This window comes from Entelurus aequoreus, linkage group LG09 (genome assembly GCF_033978785.1).
Source record: "Entelurus aequoreus isolate RoL-2023_Sb linkage group LG09, RoL_Eaeq_v1.1, whole genome shotgun sequence".
In the NCBI taxonomy this organism is placed as follows: Eukaryota; Metazoa; Chordata; class Actinopteri; order Syngnathiformes; family Syngnathidae; genus Entelurus; species Entelurus aequoreus.
This window is the reverse complement of record NC_084739.1, coordinates 49,425,738-49,446,166: the sequence shown is the minus strand read 5'-3', so window position 1 is coordinate 49,446,166 and position 20,429 is coordinate 49,425,738. Positions and strand designations below refer to the sequence as shown.

The following is a 20,429-nucleotide window of genomic DNA, read 5'->3' as shown; positions in this document are numbered from 1 at the left end:
CCTGTCGTTCATATCCTTTTTAGCTCATATTCCACCCTGAAAGTGTAACCAGCCAAGAGGAATGAGTCAATGCATCGTACAGAGCAATTGAGAGGAGCATGTCTTGTCAATGCAATGCATGCCACACAATGTGCTGAGAGAGATTGATGTTATTGTCATCCACCTGCTTCAAAGCTGTAAAAAAAAAAAAAAACAGGCAGATGCTGATGCAAACAGAGGAACCTAGCTAGTCAAGCTCACAAACAAAAGAGTGAGAACCTCATAGCTCCTCCTTGCACATCTGTTTTGGAGGAATATCTCAGCATTCTGTTGTGATGCACACTGGGCTTAAATGAATCTGAATCTTGTGTCGGGGAAGGGGTAAGTGTGGAATGCATTTTTTTTTTTGGTTTGTGGAACAGTCTAAGGATTGATTTTTATAGGATGTATGAAAATGTAGAGTGGGGGGAAACAGCTACAGCGTCCTCCCTGTCTCTTTTTTCTGTCTCTCTCTCTGGAGAGTGAAAAATCTACAAGCGTGTGGCATGGTTGGCTTTCACGGCATTCCAGTTGCAATAACTGCATCAAAATTTTAGCCCCAGAGGATGGAAGACAGTAAGATGCATGTAGGCTGTGAGCTCTCTGTTGCAGTCTGCGTCTGTCTGCTTCTTCTCTCCTGCTCTGTCTGACCGCACTTTCTTCTGCTGCCTCCACTGCCGGGCTCCGTCTGTGCGAGGGATGATCTATGGTGCTTTGTTTATCACTGGCAATGGTCACTTCTCTGGAATGCAATTGGCTGGAACTACACCGTGTGGGTCCTGCACCCTGCTCTCTCTCTCTCTGTTTCTCTCTCTCTTCCTCGCTCCCTCTCTGCATGGGTGTCTTTCGCTTGCTTTGAAGCAAGAAAAAAGCAGGAGTGTTTTGTCCGACAAGCCTTTTTTACTCGTGTTTTTGTTGTTGTTGTCATGGAGTTCTGCGTGTATCTTATTGATAATGGCACACATTGTCCCCAAAATTGGTTATTGATTCAGTGGCTCATCACATACAGGAATTTGTGCTTGCACAATTATATATTTTCTTGTCTACTATTTTTAGATACCATTTTTAACGTGCATCCCTTTTTGTTTTTAATCTCATTTGTTGGATTTTTTAACTTTTTGTGCTATATTGTTATATATCAGATGGATGGTTTACATGTACATTTTAAATAATTCAGTGTATATTTAAAAAAGATGTTCTTATATATATATATATATATATATATATATATATATATATATATATATATATATATATATATATATATATATATATATATATATATATATATATATATATATATATATACACTGTTTTAGTCATTTTTGTTTGACTACTTTTGGATTGTTTTGTGTCATGTTTGTGTGTTCTCTCAATTGCTCTGTTGATTGCTATTTTGAATTTTGCTGGCCAGGGTTTGGTTTTGGAATTGGATTTGTATTGTTATGGTATTATTTTGTCCGATTGATTAATAAAAAAAAACCCCCAAAAAACAAAGAGTTTCATGAATTAATATCTGTTAATCAGGCACAAACTAATGTATGAGCAACTTATTTTACTTTACCTTGAATGGACACATCCATAACACTGTACATCCGTCATTTATTGCACTCCATATGTTTAATATACCAAAAAATTAGTGAAGCAGCCACTTTCCAAGCATCTTTAGTGGTGCTTGTGAGCGTGTATGATTACAGATAAGTGGTAGGGCAGTGTGTGAAGGCTTAGCTGTGGATTACAGGTCTCATAAAAAGGCTTGTGTCCAAACTGCTGTCTGACAAGAGTTGATGGGATTACAGAGAGCGTGTGTCTGTCTTGGCCCCCCACACTTCATCCATCAATGGCTGACCGGGCCAGTAGATGAAAGTTTGGGTTTGGTGTGTGTGTGTCATGGTGTGTATTAGTGCCACCCCAAAAAATGTATCTTACAAAGGCTTGTTTTGTTGACGCCTGATCCAGTTGGACATTCCTGTTCACACCTATGAACAGATCTACCATTAACCTATCACAACTGTTTTAAGCTGCAGTACACAGCCAAAAAACATGCAAACTCCCCACATAGATATTCCAAATGAGATTTGTATACAGATTTTCAGACTGCAAGGCTGATCTGCTAACTAATACCATCAGAAAATTAAACGGCAGCAGCTTTAAAAAAAAAAAAAAAATAGTATTCATTAACTGCTTTCAGTCTTTAAAATAATTCGGATATACAAATATTCAAGTTTTGCTTTTATGAAATGTTTTTTAAACATGATGCTTTTTTAAACAGCTCAACACAAAAAGCACACTTTTTAAATTACAATTTAAAAAAATTACCTGCAGTGTCTTGCCAGATTTTGTAGTTTTTAGGAATACACAATTTGTATTCCTGCTGTATAAGCTTTTGCATTCAGAGTAGGAGCTACACCAGGTTTAGATACCAGTTTCACGCATTGCTGTAATAACAAATAGCAAAATGTGGATTGTTACAATCATGCTTTCATTGTCAAACATGTTTGGTTATGTCATCTGTGATATTTGTATGAATAAATGCTTCTGATATTCTGCACATTACATGTTGTACAAGTTAATAGTATGCATGTTACTGCACGACAACGTATTAACCTTATCTATTTATTAATACATTGTAATATTCAGCTTGCTAATCATTCTGTAGTTGAAGAATATCCAGCAGAGCATGTTATGAAACATATACACTTTATTTAAGCCTGCCACAAAAATTCCCCCCTTAATCTCAACAAATGTACTAACATTTGGGTAGAAATATTACACTACAAAACATTGTTGTTAAAGCAATAAAAATGTAAGACATGTTTATTTTGTTAGTGTAGTTAGACCGGATGTAAATCGTAGTGGAAATGTGTGATTGGCTAGGAAGTGTCTTGACATGTTTGGACGACAGACCTGACTCTTTGCGTTAAAAAGTGACTCAAGACTAAGTTTTTGCCTACCGCTATTCATTTCTGCTGAGCTTTTATGCTATTTTACCAAACCGGTTACAATCTCCAGTTATTGTTATTGATGCACTTTAACTGTAATTTAAACACAGAAGTAAAGCTCCACCCACCTCTCTGAATGCAATTGCTCCAGTAAAGACGTCTCGCGGCGAAATATTGTTTTTTTTTTGTCAGGAGAAGAACTTGCCATTGTTTTGGACCTGATATTTCCATATTGTTACATTTTCTTTATCCATTTCTGCTCGCTGTTTTCCCGCTTATGGCTCATCAGTAACTAAGGAACGCAGCCAATTTCCCCCCCTATGGCACGGCCAAAGGGTTAAATCGGCAGCTAAAAAAAAATGAGTGCAGTGAAAAGGAACTTATAGTTAACGCGTTATTATTGCGTTAACCCTGTATACACAGTATATGGGGATACATATATATATATATATATATATATATATATATATATATATATATATATATATATATATATATATATATATGTATATATATATTTATATATATATATATATATATATATATATATATATATATATGTATATATATATTTATATATATATATATATATATATATATATATATATATATATATATATATATATATATATATATATATATATATATATATATATATATATATATATATATATATATATATATATATATATATATATATAAAATGTCCATATGTTCTATATAACATATGGACATTATGTTTTATTTTAGTAAATGAAACAGACTGCATGTGTTAAAGTCTGTTAAAAACAATAAATGACTTTATAAAGCTGGAATTTCTTGTTTAAATACCTATCTTAAAAATATTATAGATGATTTAAATTAAAACATCTTAAATTGAGGGCTTTTCTCAGCGTTTTCAGTTAGATTAGAAAATAGATTAGTTAGATTGCAATTGCAATTAGATTAATTAATTACAGATCATAATTGATTAATCACTCATTTTTTAAATAGCTTGACAGCTCTAATAGGAATATCCATTTACAGTCTTCACTAGCCTTGAAAAAGCTTAATAAAAGTAGCACTGACATTTGGTGAAAAAAGTAAACTATGAAAGCATTTTAATTTCTTATGATTTTGAGTGCCATTTTACATTCACTTAGCTCTGTTGTCACTACGCCTTGACAAAGTCATTACTTGCTTACCGGCTAAAACACAGATAGCCTAAGTTTAAATTCTTTGAGACTGGCTGAAAATGTTATCAGAGTCCGCTAACATTTTCTATCATGATGTTGTTACTCAAGTCTACTTCAAGTAATTAGCGTATTAATATCAATATGAATATTAATAATTTTTGCATGCAAATGTATTGTATGTAATGGAAACAGATGTGACTGATGACTTCTGGAAACTATTGTGAATTAAAATGTAAGGGAATTCAGATACTAAATGTTCCCACCAAATCTGTCTTTGACTCTTCCTTGCATTCAAGCCAGTTAGAGTGCTTGTCTCACAGTTCAGTGTTGGACATGCTCCTGTACAATGGCAATTTGTGTCTGTTTGTGTTCACACATGTGCATGTCTGCCGTTTTGTTGTTTGGTGTTGGTGGGTTTACCGCTCTGGGATGCTGTCGAGCATCTTGGAGCTCCGAGATCTACAAATATGAGTATGGAACGCCCTGCCCTAAATGATTGTCTAACAATTGTTACAATATAATACACAGTATTATACATATAATATAGGAGTTTGGGGGCTAGAATAGCCTGCTTCCCTTCTCCACGTGTGCAGCATTGAAATGGACCATACTCGTTCACCATACCAGTCTAGAAAAAAGCTTCACCTTGAAGCTTTTTATTATTGGAATTGCTCCATTGCAGGATAACACATTTTATATTGATCCTCTTTCCTAACCAAAACACTTTTATTGCCTTTCCTTTCAGTGAGGCTCACATTTTAAAAATATATGTGTGCCACAGAATAACATTTTACAAAGTGACTGGGGGACAAATTGGCCGTATAAAACAGCGTATTCATATTTTAAAGGTAAGGAAAGATGGTAGGCAATAAGGATTCGCAGTTGCCAGCAGGCATTATTATAGAAACTGAAATCCTAAGCACAAAGAAAGTACCTGGTAATTAAAAATGGTCGCAGCACCAGCTTTGATTCTAGACTCTGAAAAGAAAGTGCACATTTGCTTGCGTGTCAGCTGCGAAAATGGAGGTGAGATCTGACACATAGCAACGGCTGTTTAACTTGCTTGACATGCTTGTGCTTACAACAAACCATCCTCATAAATGCCATGCTAAATATCTGATGCCTGACATAAGGTGTTTGCATGAATTATTACCTTGCATGTTGTTGTCGCATGGTGTTTGCAATTAATGTCCAGGTAAAAATTTGAGATATAGTATATATTTTCATTAATCACTTTATCGCATTTGAGATAAAATATATTGAATTGCCAGTCTTTCATCTTTTCTATCACACACATCCATGTTTCAAAATGTGTCATCTAGCTTGAGAACACCTGAGTCGTTTGTAGCCTGTGATGCAGCCACAAACAGCTTGACAAGGCTGAATCAAAATCAAACCCTGAAGCATGAGTTCCAGGCCCTTATTGAACAAATTTGCGCCAGCAGTTGAGGACTTTAATGATCTGGACCCAGTGGGGTCTGGTGCTCTACGCCTTCAGGCTTGCCGCTCGATGCCCAATCAATAGCTTTTTATTAAAATAGTTTGCAAGGCAACACAAATCCATTTTGTTTTGCTTCTTACTCGGACACCCATGTGAAATACGTTGGGCATATTTCTCTATTTTTTTCCGAATGAATGCAGAAAATGATTGTTGGATATGCATGAGAGAAAATAGAGAGGCAGTGGTTTGGTATTATTGGAATATCCATTCCATCATTGATTTTCATAAGAAATGCATTTGTGATTATCTTGTTTTCGCTTCCCTCAACAGGGTTGAATTACATATCGTATTATCCCTGGTATTAAGGCAAAATTAATAACACAAGTAATTATAATACTTATGTCTAATGATATGCTTTGAGGGCCCTATTGATTTCGACGAGCTGCATCTAGGGGAAATGCTTGGAGCGTTGCCTGACGGCAGGCTCAGCTTTGGAGTGGCTGCATGTGAAACAAGATCAACTGCTAAACACAAGCCTCAATCTCCATTTCATGTCATTTCATACTTCCAATCCAATCTGTGGTCAATGATTAAACTCTGTTATCTGTTTGCACCTCTTTTCTCATAAGGTGGCTAAAATGGAGCCCTCTCATGCATTAGTCTGATAGCTTTAATTGACACCGTTATTTTCCTCTAACGATGAAGAAGACACAAATGGGCATAACTTGTCTTTTAAAACAACACGCACAGAAATCAGATATTTGAAACAATAACTTTGGTTTTGTACCTGTCTGATATTCAAACAAGAAATACCATTTCAGTATGTCAATTGTTTGGACATTAATTAAGGAACATATTATTCTCACGTCAAAAAACATCACTTTCACCAATGATTGTTTCAGAATATAAATATTTTACTTTTACTGTTTTGGCTATGACCCTTTTTTATGATTTACATAAACATTTGGAACACTGATAACCCAGTTAAATATGGGATTATTTCTGTACTGGGCCCAATTTTGGCTGTATAATATATAGAATAGAAATAAAAAAAATAAAAAATATATATATATATATATATATATATATATATATATATATATATATATATATATATATATATATATATATATATATTTTTTTATATATATATATATATATATATATATATATATATATATATATATATATATATATATATATATATATATATATATATATATATATATATATATAATTAATATATATATATATATATAAACATAAATAAATATAAAAAATATATAAATGTATAAATAACCTACTCAGTGGCCTAGTGGTTAGAGTGTCCGCCCTGAGATTGGTAGGTTGTGAGTTGAAACCCCGACCGAGTCATACCAAAGACTATAAAAATGGGACCCGTTACCTGCCTGCTTGGCACTCAGCATCAAGGGTTGGAATGGGGGGTTAAATCACCAAAAAATTACTCCCAGGCACGGCCACTGCTGCTGCTCACTGCTCTCCTCACCTCCCAGGGGGTGAACAAGGGGATGGGTCAAATGCAGAGGACAAATTTCACCACTCCTAGTGTGTGTGTGACAATCATTGGTACTTTACTTTAAAGAAAGTTCTGTGTTTCACAATTTCACCATTTAAGCAGTTACCCCATCGGCTACATTTTATTTATTATCACTCTATTTCATCATAGCTCTTAGCCTACTTCATCATAGCACAAACTATGATATAACCTGCTGGCCCGTCTTTGAGGTGAGAGGACAGTGAGCTGCAGTTGCAAACACTCGCCAAAAGAGGGCAACATGATATCAGAATTGTAGCCATTTCCACATGCCTTTCCACAGACGAGTAGAAAGCCAGTGAGCGGGAACGGCGGTTGGATGAGAAAGGATGGGGGGTGTTGTAGGTGCTGGGTTAAACGTATAAGTAACAATAATTTACATTTACGGCTCCAACGGCTTCCCCGCGCTGTCAGTCTGAAGTTCAAAGCTCTCCTTCATTCTCTTGGCAACAAAGCATTGCTGTCTTGTCACACAGACACTAGGTAGTATGGCGGAGTGGATGAAGTTCTCTGCAGTCAAGGTGTCATTGCAGAAAACCTTGCCTCATATGTGACCCGCTTCAAAAAAAAAAAAAAAAAAGTGCGATCGGCAAAATTAAACTAAATGAATTTCCTTCTGAGGGCCCTCAACGCTGTGCAGAAGTGGTTGTTCTACACGCCCGGAAGTGACTTTGGGGCCTCAGCCAAGGTCGTTCACATGCAAAAGCTGGTGCTGCAGAGTTGATTTGGATCTTGTCAGATTTTCATCTGCGCTCTTTTTTCCTATTCTTTATCCCAACATTCTGATGAGTTGACATATGGTGGTCAGAGCTTTGCATTTTATTGAGAAAGGCACAAAACAGCAGTAATAGATCAAACGCAACCGCACCTTTTGCCATCGCTTGTATTTTGGGCTGTAAAAATCCCACAGCCCATTTGTTCTCTGATGTGACAGCACTGATGATATGATGACAGATGTCTTACCAGCCCACCCCTCGGTGCCAGCAACCGCCACCCACCCAATATTCTCTCCCCTCTTTTTTTCCCCTCACACACCCACCTACTGTAGAGCACCGATGTCAAACTCAAGGCCCGGGGGCCAGATCTGGCCCACCACATCATTTAGAATTAGACTTCCTTTTTATTGTCATTCAAATTTGAACTTTACAGTACAGATAAGATCGACATTTTGTTGCATTAGCTCATGGTAGTGCAGGATAAAAGAGCAATAAGGTGCAGATATAAATAAATAGATTACTGTACAGATAAATATATTGCACTTTTGCATATACATCAACGTTTATGGAAGTATGTTATATTGTCTTTATATTCCAGCGATTTAATCCATTTTTGGGGGGAATTGAGGGGATTGTTATGATGCGTTCAAGAGTCTTACGGCCTGAGGGAAGAAGCAGTTACAGAACCTGCAGGTTCTGCTTCGGAGGCTGCGGAACCTCTTTTAACGTGGCCCGCCACGCCATGTATGGCTGGAAACAATAAAGCAATTTTTGGCAAACTGTATAGCTGGGTGCCCTGTGATGAGGTGGCGACTTGTCCATTGTGTACCCCGCCTTCCGCCTGAATGCAGCTGAGATGGGCTCCAGCACCCCCCGCGACTCCGAAAGGGACAGGCGGTAGAAAATGGATGGATGGATGGATGGATGGATGTATAGCTGGGTTGCAATCACAAGATCTAGAGCAGGGGTGTCAAACTAATTTTAGATCGGGGGCCACATGGAGAAAAATCTACTCCCAAGTGGACCGAACTGGTAAAATCACGGCACGATAAATTAAAATTAAAGACAACTTCAGATTGTTTTCTTTGTTTAAAAAGAGAACAAGCACATAACTAAAAAATTACAAATCATAATGTTGTTGTTGTTTTTTAATACTTACATGTATTATCTATCTTTATTTGTCGTTATTCATACTTTTTGATCTGAATAAATAATGTGATAATGTTCATCAGTCAACTCATTGGTGTTAATTTTCAATCTATCAAGATAAAAAAAATAATATCAAAATCAAACTACAGGATGTTATTTATGTCGTTTGCTCATTCTCCTCGACTGGTGTGCTTGTTTGTTTTTTACATATGTAGCATAATTTACAAAGAGTTACTATTGCGACATCTAGTGGACACATGTAAAACAGCAGTTTCTTTCATTCAAAAATTTCAGCTCATTTTTATACTTAGCAAACTCATCCGGCGGGCCGGATAAAACATGTTTGCGGCCCGGAGCCATATGTTTGACACCCCTGATCTAGAGGCACATCCGGGCACTTTCGGGTTACATGATCTAGAGTCCCATTAAGCTACCGATTATTTACCTGAATCAGTGCCGATTTGGGCGTATTGTGAAAGGTTTAGAGACAAATATATCAGCGATGATGGGATGGAACGGATTTTTACACTCTTAAGAAAAAAATATTTTTAAAAGATTTAAACCAGTTATCATCACCAAGAGGTTACTGCTCGCTACGACCTCACTTCAGTAGACACTCACGGTATTTAGAGAAGAAAAGATTGGAGGCACATCATGTCTTTACATCCCAGCACCCCCCGCGATCCCAAAAGGGACAAGCGGTAGAAAATAGATGAATGGATGGGTCCGAAAATTAAACATTAATCCGTGAAAGACAAAGTTTGACTTATTCGTGCATCGTTAAGTAACGTATTTGATTGACAACATAAAAAGTGCCTTGCTGCTGTGATCGTCAATGCTAATGAGAAAAAGGAAAACACATTTTTGCAGTTGATTTCCTCTGCAAATATTAGTCTTCTATCTAGAATTTGTATCTGCATTCAATATGTGCTGTTGAGTCTACGAGAGATGTATTCATCTAGTTCATTAATACTGTAAAGGATATTTTCTCGATGCTAACAAATATCACCAAAGACGCTATAATGTGGCCTTCCATCCATTTTCTACCGCTTGTCCCTTTTCCGTGTCGAATAAAGCACTTGTCTTTCCTGCACAACAACAACAACTAAGATTTTAGTTTCTGTAATAAAAATAGATAGTGAAAAAACGATGGATTGAACCAACAATCATAATATTTATCTCTAGGGCTTAACATGACGTTAGTTTATTTGGACAACCACGTCTTCCTAGTTATATTTAGGCATAGCAACCACAAAAGATCACAAACTAATGCGATCTCTTGTCCTTACTTTAAGTTTAGTTCTGCTCTCAAACACTACTAATATAGTAGAGAATAAACTCAATTGCACAACAGAAAGTTTCTCAAACAAATCAAATGTTCCAACAAACATTTTACAAAGTGATCGCTGCAGACAGGCCGTCCGATTGTATTCCACAAGAGAATGACAATTAAATTTTTAGGAGCACTTTTGTTTTTTCCCTGACTTTATTACCTATATGAACAACTTATTTCGGGACAATAAGAAACCTCTTTCCTATCTCTCTATTTGTACGACTGGAACACCGAAGAACAGAACAGCAATACAGCATTTTCTGCTCAAACTCTACACTCACTCTCACTTGTTTTAATGCTACGCTCAAGCTGCTTGACCATCGTGTGAATTAAGCCACAAAGAAGAAAAAATAGATATGACGTCACATGCATGCCAGCTATTTGTTCTTTGACTTCTGACAGAAAAATGTAGTGCATGCAACTCTGATCATGCAACAAGATGTTCCAAGCATTTGTTAATTTGATTATCAAAAATAAAACATTAAATATCTGCTTATTGCGTTGATTTACGATTTTAAAACAAGTTATCGATCAAACTGTTTGTAAAACATTTACTAATCAGAATCAGTTGCCTATGCACATTGTGTAACGAGGCTATCATGCGTTTTGTATTCATTCATATCCTCTGTTACAAGCGGCCCTCTGAGGGCAGCCATAATTGCGATGTGGCCCTCAATAAAAATGCGTTTGACACCCATGACCTAAGGGAACGCACATTTCCCCGGTTAGGCTTGGAGTCGACTGCAGAGCACATCTGCAACGCTTTACTTGGTGTACCCCATACTCCCCCCACGCCTCAGACGGATTTCCAGTGTCCTACCGAGTGGAGAGGACTAGTCGTCTTTGGCACAGCGCTGCCTCTTTGTTCTCAGCCAGGACGGTTGTAGGGAGTCATTGAGACAGGGTCAGCTGCATCTTACTCTCTGGCCAGCAGAGGACGGCTCCATGTATATGTGCCTTTGGGAGAGGAAATAATTCCTCCGCATTATTTTTCATATTGACACCAGCTGTGCATAACCTTCACAATTATTTGTTAGTTGTTATTAATAGCAACAAGCCCTAATTACATGTATCCTAATTTGTTTCACATGCAGTAACAATGCAGCGCTAGTAACTGCAATGCATAATATTGTAGCACTGTGGTAATACCATTTAATCACAATGGACATGCACTTTAATAGGGCATGCGTATTTCCACACAGTTACATGCAGGAATTGAAGGCCGTAGCAGCTATTGAAATAATACATTGGGTGATTAACAGGGGAAAAAATATACAAAAAGTGATGAAAAAACATTCTATAATTTCAATAAGGCATCAGGCGTAAGTGGCTCGTTTTCTGTTAATATCTGTCACTCTTGGCGAGCTTTACTCACATTGCTGATGATTAATGTATCCTTCTTAATCTATAATACAATGAAATAATAAAATATGGTAATTAGTCACACTCTTGGAGATGGTTAACATCTGGTTGAGTGATTCTCTCCAATGTCTTACTTAAAAGGAGCAAAACTATTCTCGGTGAGACAGGTTTGATGCTAAGCTGAGTCTTTGACCTCCTCATGAATACACACACACACACACACACACACACACACACACACACACACACACACACACGCACACGCACACGCACACACACACACACACACACACACACACACACACACACACACACACACACACACACACACACACACACACACACACACGTACACACATGCTCACCCGTACGCTGTATTTTTCCCCACAATAGTCCCCATCCCACGCATGCAGACAACAGCAGGTGCATTTAGATACACAGTATGTTAAACAAACTGTTATCATACGAACACTAAAACAAAACCGCCCTTACAAATACATATTCTGCTTCCTTTGTGATATCCTATCTAGGGTAATGCGGTATGGATATGCAGTGCAGACTTCTGCTGAAATCGTCATTTTGCTTCTTGTAAGACACCAATGGGAAATGTGTGTGCATATTTATAATGATTGCCCCCCCTTCCCCTCTTCCTTGCCAGGTTTTTGTAGAACATTTTACTAATTGATTATCACATGCCTTGGCCTTATCAGTAAACCGTTATTTTGTAAATGAATATTCAAGAGAGATTTTTCCTCTCTTTGCTTTTGTACTTGATTATTTGTGGAAAAAATATGCAAACACTGAGAAAGGCAGCTTGCTTTTCTGCTTCACTACCTAATTACATTTTGTACTTGCACCTATACAAAGACACAGTGTGTATTTATAACAGCGGCGAATGAATTCACACATGCCTCCAACAGCAATCGTATGCCAGGCACCTGCTTATGAAGTGTCGCTTTCTTCCAGGAAGGTTCGCACAAACACACTCACACACACACACACATACACACACACACGCACACACACACACACACACACACACACACACACACACACACACACACACACACACACACACACACACACACACACACACACACACACACACACACACACACACACACACACGGAATATGACAGATCAAGAGAGAGAAAAAAGCTTAATTGTCCCGGTCTTTTTCAGAATCCTATCGCCTCTCTCGTTTTCTGTGTGATCAATTTGACTTGTTTATGTTTATGCCGCCGCCATCTTTGTGAGAATCCTTGTCAGGGGAGAGGAAATGGATGGCAGCCACGGATAGAAAGGGGAAGAGAGTGAGGGAGATGGCGAGAGGACGGAGGCGAGGAAGGAGGTGTGTGGCAGGTAGAGAAGGTGGGGCAGTGAGATGGGAGGAGGAGGGATGGAGTGACAGAGAAATACAGGAGCAAGAGACGGGAAAGAAAAAGAGGGTGGGTGTAGTTTGGGTTGCTTTTCTTATCGGTGTTGTCTCTTGTGGTCATATCTAAAGTTAGTATTGTTTACAAACATAAAACATTTCTATAGATTATAAATTAAAACTGAGCGCAGCTAATTATGCATGTCAGAGCATGGTTTTCATAGGCAAATCTAAATCGTTACATTCTGCCAGTGGTGTGCCGTCGGGGCCAGCAAGGCCTTCTCTGCTGGCCGAACATAACCAGAAATCATGATCATAATTAAAGATAAAAGTACTTTTTTATTTACTTTCCCTAAATATCTAAAAGTATTCATATTCTCTTCATGTCCTATTATGCTCCTTCCGGTGTTGTTGTTTTTAGGTTAGAGTTTTTATCCAGTCAGAATTCGGGTAGCTTATGTTGCCATGCTGTACCAAATCTGCCAGAAGCCTTCAGATTAATTTCGTCTGTGCATTGTAAGTGACCGTGAACATACAGTTGATAGATAATTGCCATAGCCAATTAGATCACGAGTTGTTGTCAGTAAGGCCTTCTAGCTGGCCTCACGTTGAACGTGACATTTACGCGTCCTGTGATTGGATACTCACTGGTTTAAGCCACGGCGGTGCTATGCAGATCAGCAGAGTCACACCTGGGACAGTTAGCGGAAGAATTTGAGAACACATACAGTTGATAGACAGTTGCGATAGCCAATCAGATCACAAGTTGTTGACAGTAGCCTATCGAGGTAGCCTGACGTTAACGAGACTGTGACTCACTCGTCACTCCAAAGTGAGTGTCCAATCTCAAGTTGGATTTTACTAAAAGCAGGAATTTTTGCACCGTAGCCATACTCACTTTTTTAACCCACAAAGGAGAACACAACATTGATTAGGTGGCGGATAAATATTTGCAAGGCCATTTTCAAGGATATTCAAAGAGAAACTACAAATTGTGAGTTCAAATATTTTATTTCTTTATTTTTTCCACGTTTAATATTTTTTTTGCAATTCAAGTTTTGACAGTACCACATAAGATATCTTTTAATTGCTGACACGGGTTTAATGATTTTTAAATGCGCCAGAAAATGACCCGTTTCAATACCCAGTAGTGCGTAAATGTGTTTCTGTATAGTATTTCTCCAGCACTGGTCATGTGGTGACATCAATTATGGTATTTTGAGAGGTAATCATTGAAGTCGGACATCACTGAAGGCCTAGGTGGGAAACGCACGGCCCGCCACTGCACTCTGCCCATGGTCCAGTGTAGTTGTCAGCAATGTGCTGGATGTGCTCTACTCACTTGAACTTCTAAAAGTTAAAAATATAATTATAAAAGGAATACATTATTTTATTGAAGTAAACAAAACTAAGGTGTCATTTGCGACCTTTCCTACCTCAAAAAAAAAAAAGGCTAAACTGTGGTGGAAACCAGAGTTAGTGAGGTTCTCTGCCCTGCATGGCGCAGCACCAAGAGATATATCACACTTGATTAGATAGAAAAAGTAAATATCATAACAGTGTTTCTGTATGCAAGCCAGAGAAAGGGTCATTACCCTTGCAAAAGAAGCGATACACCTCAGGGGGAGGCATTGTGTCCAATTTCCTGCGTCCACAGGGTTCTGCCGGCCAGAGACACGCGATGGCACGGCAAGCCTCGATCTTGTCCCCCATTTAGAAGCATCCTCCAAACACTATTAGTAAAATATCATTGCGTGCAGACACATAGATTTTTTAAGGCCTGTGGGAGCGAGTCCAAAATACAGTTGTTTACGTGAAGTCACACCAGGAAGCTGCGAGCGGAAGCTGCGAGCGGAAGCTGCGAGCGGAAGCAGCGATCGCTCTCTAGTGACAGCCGAAATAGTAAGCATACAAGAATGACCTCTTGCTCTCTAAAACTATTTGTTTGCACACTAGTCGTTTTCAAATATTTGAAGAAGGCATCATGAATGCAATCAATTTACCCTCCCAACACTCCAGTAGGTATTAACTCGCCTTCTTCTAGGGCTGGGCGATATATCGATATCGCGGGTTTGTCTCTGTGCGATGTAGAAAATGACTATATCGTGAGTATTCGAGTATACGTTCTCACGCAGTTGTTTTTAGCTTGTGGCATTACACTAAAGGGCGTTTCTCACTCTTTCTTGTCTCTCCTTCTCACAGAGAGATAAAACAAGCGCACCTTCTTACATACGTCACATACTGTCACACGTGCAATGTCATACGCTTTCCCCGAGCAGAGAGGTAGCAGAGTGGAATGTACCATAGGTAAAGTTAGCTGTAGCAGGTGCAAGCGGAGCGGTGCGAGTGGTAATACGAGAGAGAGAATGTGCGAATCTGGTAACAAATGGAGAAAGAAGAATTAATTCCCAAGAAAACAGTCTGGTGGTGCTTTGGCTTCAAGCGGGAAGATGTTGAACAGACAACCGTAATATGTCAAGTATGTGGCAAAAGCGTTGCTACAAAAATTAGCAGCACTACTAATTTGTAGCATCATTTGAAAAGTCACCCGCTAGAGAATGAAGAGTGCTTGAAACTCCGCATGTCAACATCTCGGCTGGTGCTACACCAACAAAATGCCGAAGCAACCAGCACTGACCCAATTGAGCCTGGCATCTTCCATTTCCACATCAACACCGTATGAAAAAAATAGTCAACAACAGAAGGAGATAACGTCCGCAGGAACCTACCACATAGTGAAGGACATACACTATTTGATTTCCTATTATGCAGCTCATTTTTATTTTACAGTGTTTGAAATATCTTGTGTGACATCATGCACAAAAGTGCACTTTATTTGTTTTAAACTATTGTATTGGCGTTCTGTACAAAAAGTGCTCTTTAATTTAGTGTTGTTTTGATATGTCATCTTAGCGACATCATGCACAAAAGTGCACTAATAGCTTGTTTTAAAATGTCTCTGACAATCTTGCACTTTCTGTTTTGTAAATGACATGAATGTTTATGCCACTGCTTAATAACTGTTTAATAAATACACTTTTGGTCAATTGACTTAGTCGTGATTTCCCTCTCTGCATGAAAGTTTAAAATGAGCATATATTAATGCAGTATAAACAAGAATGTTTTAATGTAGACACATAGAATCATCATACTGCTGTGATTATATGCATCAAGTGTTCATTCAAGGCTAAGGCAAAACATCAAGATATATATCGTGTATCGTGACATGGCCTAAAAATATGGAGATATTAAAAAAAGTCCATATCGCCCAGCCCTACCTTCCTCCCACAATAACAGACGATTCGACTCCTCCGAATCGAATTGTCGACTCTTCGACTATTTGAAGACAGCCCTACAGAATACCCTCTCCTTTCATTTTAGTTGTAATGACGACGTAGGGGGAAAAATGCTACTTTCAGGAGCAGAGGAGAGTGGAGGCAAAAGAAGAGGAGTGAAAGGAAACAAGTGAAAAAGGGCCAGGAGAAGTGAGAGAGAAGCCGGGAAGGTGATTAGTTGTACTGGCGGATTTTGACGGTAGAGGAGGTTGGAACACTAATCCTTGCTTTGGTTGGAGACATTTTCACGCAGTGGGTCCCTTCTTTCCGCCCCCTCTCAATTTTAAGCCCCATGTCAAGCTCAAGCCCTTCTTTTCCAGTGCTCACTTGCTCTCATTTCCTCTGCCTTCTGGCAAGACCTGCTATTTATAACATAAAAAAAAGTCATTTTTCTTTTTCCCTCTCCCTCTCTTTTTCCTCCTTTAATTCTTTCCTGGCGTGTCTGATTTTCTACCCTGCTTAGAGAAGGTGCCCAGAAGAGTGGCAGCCAGACAGGGATTGTCTCCTCTCGGCTCTTCCTCTTCCTCTTCCTCCCGCTCCTCACATGCCGCAAGAACCTGAACGCTCGCACGTATGAGATTTACATTGTAAAACAGTAGCGGCTGTTGTATATTGATGACGAGCTCATGTTAGAAGCATTCCTGCTGTTTTGCATAACCGCTGTAGTGATGTGAATTGTCTCTCTGCCCAGACAATAAGCCATAGATTTTGCAGTGTGACATCATTTATCCACTGCATTATTTGATTGTTTTGGCTGGTTTTGAATTTGATGGATCTCTCTCTTGTCTCTGGAAATGACTGGGATCACTTCTTCAGCATAATCCTTTCAGCTGAAAAGAGAACATTTATGTATTTAGCGCGTCGCTCCAATACCGCCACTTCTGAAAAGCACATAAATGTAGTAAAATTTTTAAATGCATATACTGAGGGATGTTGATGAAAATAGCACATAGTAAAGCTTTGGGCTGCTTTGCCGCCTACCATATTAAACTGCACTTTTCACATTTTCATTCATGCCAATCACTCCAGGGCCTGTCAATGCTTGAGGCCAGATATCATCCAAACTGCCATTGATTTGTTCGTCCTTTTGGCTTTTTCCTGCTTTCCTGGTTATGAATCATGGCTTTTTGGTTGTTGTTTTTAGTCTTGGCTTCATCTCCTTAATCCATACACCCTGCCGTTGTCCAGAAATAAACAGGGCAGAACCAAGCTTGAGATGATGTATAGTGCAGGATGCTTTTGTTCCAAAATGACAGTAAGGGTTCATCCTGGTGCACGCACGCACGCACATACACACACACACACACTCACACACACACACACACACACACACACACGCACGCACTCTTGTATTTGTTACCTTCTTGAGACCTCCGAAAAATGCCTACCCCTAATATTATAATTAAATCCCCAAAAATGATTACCGGGCGCGGCACATCTGCTGCCCACTGCTCCCCTCACCTCCCAGGGGGTGAACAAGGTGATGGGTCAAATGCAGAGGACAAATTTCAACACACCTAGTGTGTGTGTGTGACAATCATTGGTACTTTAACTTTAACTTAATAAAAGTCGTAATTTTACTCAAAGCAAGTTAAAATTTTACAAGAAAAACTGAACATTTGTGCAATATCATGACAAAAGTTGGAATTTCACTTAAAAGCAGTCGCAATTTTACAAGAATAACTTAAAATGTTGGCATTTTTATGAAAAGAGTCGTAATTTTACTCGACAAAAGTCACAATTTTATAAGAAAACTTGAAAATGTTGGCAATATTATAGTAATAATCGGAATTTTACCTGGCGAAGTTATGAAGAAAGTCATAATTTTACTCCAAAAATGTCACTATTTCACAAAAACAACCAAAAATATTGGCAACATTGTGATACAAGTCATAATTTTATATGACAAATGTCACCATTTTGTATTAAAAAGTAATAATTTTACATAAAAAAGTAATAATTTGACGAGAAAATATTGCAAAATTACAGAAACAGAAAGAATATGAGAAATTGTTCCCAATTTTATAAGAAAAAAGTCGACACATTGTGAGAAAAAGACTGCTTTTAGTTAATTGTTTTTGTTTGAACTATTTGTTTGTAATTTTTTTAAAATCTTCATTATTTACTTTTTACTTCAAGTTATTACAGTATGTCCCTATATACATATTTATGTATTTATTTTTTAAATTAATTTTACACACACTTGTTATTTCGTATGTTGACCAGAGTGGCAGCACTTTTAAAACCGACACACAGTCAACTTGAAATATCCCTCCTTTTTGGGACCACCCTAATTTTGATAGATTTCACCACCAGAGTTGAAAAAGAGACATTCTCTATTAGATGCAATGGGTTTTTTTTGGTATTGGGACCATCATTTCAGTCCTAACTTGTTCACCGGTCCTCATATAGAAGGTACTTTTCCTTGTTGATGTCTCAAGAAGGGTGAAAACACACACACACACACACACACACACACACACACACACACACACACACACACACACACACACACACACACACACACACACACACACACACACACACACACACACACAGACACACACACACACACACACACACACACACACACACACACACACACACACACACACACACACGCACACATTCTTGTATTTGTTACCTTCTTGAGACCTCCGAAAAATGCCTACCTCTAGTATTATAATAAAAGTCGTAATTTTACTCAAAGCAAGTCAAAATTTTACAAGAAAAACTGAACATTTGTGCAATATCATGACAAAAGTTGGAATTTCACTCAAAAGCAGTCGCAATTTTACAAGAATAACTTAAAATGTTGGCATTTTTATGAAAAGAGTCGTAGTTTTACTCGACAAAAGTCACAATTTTATAAGAAAACTTGAAAATGTTGGCAATATTATAATAATAATCGGAATTTTACCTGGCGAAGTTATGAAGAAAGTCATAATTTTACTCCAAAAATGTCACTATTTCACAAAAACAACCAAAAAAATTGGCAACATTGTGATACAAGTCATAATTTTATACGACAAATGTCACCATTTTGTATTAAAAAGTAATAATTTTACATAAAAAAGTAATAATTTTACGGGAAAAGATTGCAATATTACAGAAACAGAAAGAATATGAGAAATTGTTCCCAATTTTATAAGAAAAAAGTCGACACATTGTTAGAAAAAGACTGCTTTTAGTTCATTGTTTTTGTTTGAACTATTTGTTTGTAATTGTTTTTTAATCTTCATTATTTACTTTTTACTTCAAGTTATTACAGTATGTCCCTATATACATATTTATGTATTTATTTTATTAATTAATTTTACACACACTTGTTATTTCGTATGTTGACCAGAGTGGCAGCACTTTTAAAACCGACACACAGTCAATTTGAAAAATCCCTCCTTTTTGGGACCACCCTAATTTTGATAGATTTCACCACCAGGGGTGCAAATGAGACATTCTCTAGTAGATGCAATGGTTTTCTGTATTGGGATCATGATTTCGGTTCCTAACTTGTTCACCGGTCCTCATAAGGAAGGTACTTTGCCTTGTAGCTGTCTCAAGAAGTGTCGAAATACAAGCACACACACACACACACACACACACACACACACACACACACACACACACACACACACACACACACACACACACACACACACACACACACACACACACACACACACACACACACACACACACGCACTTACACACAGTTTAGTGAGAAATAAAGTTATACAAATCCATATCAAGGAAGTTACATGTTCAAATTCACCATTGTTCAAGGCTCTGCAACAGTTGGCCAAATTAATTTCCCTGATCTTTTGCATGACCCAACAACTTAGGGTCCGATTCCAACGTTCACCACACTGCCGTTTTATTTCACTATGGTATATGCACTAGATAATGAGAGCTTAGGGAATGCAAGGATAGATTTTTATTTTATGATCCATGGATAAAAAAAAAGATGTAGTTAAGGGGGGATAAACAGCCACCTGGTGAGATGCATGCAATTTAAAAAAAAAATTGA

At 37.9% G+C, this 20,429-nt stretch overlaps 1 long non-coding RNA gene across 1 annotated transcript in view; it reads left to right on the top strand.

The window, feature by feature from the left end:
- Positions 1 to 222: 222 nt before the first annotated feature.
- LOC133656876 (uncharacterized) overlaps positions 223 to 20,429 on the top strand; it is a 157,673-nt gene continuing 137,466 nt past the window's right edge. Inside the window, exon 1 of the long non-coding RNA XR_009827187.1 lies at positions 223 to 360. This is a non-coding gene — a long non-coding RNA (uncharacterized LOC133656876). The remainder of the gene's footprint in view (positions 361 to 20,429) is intronic.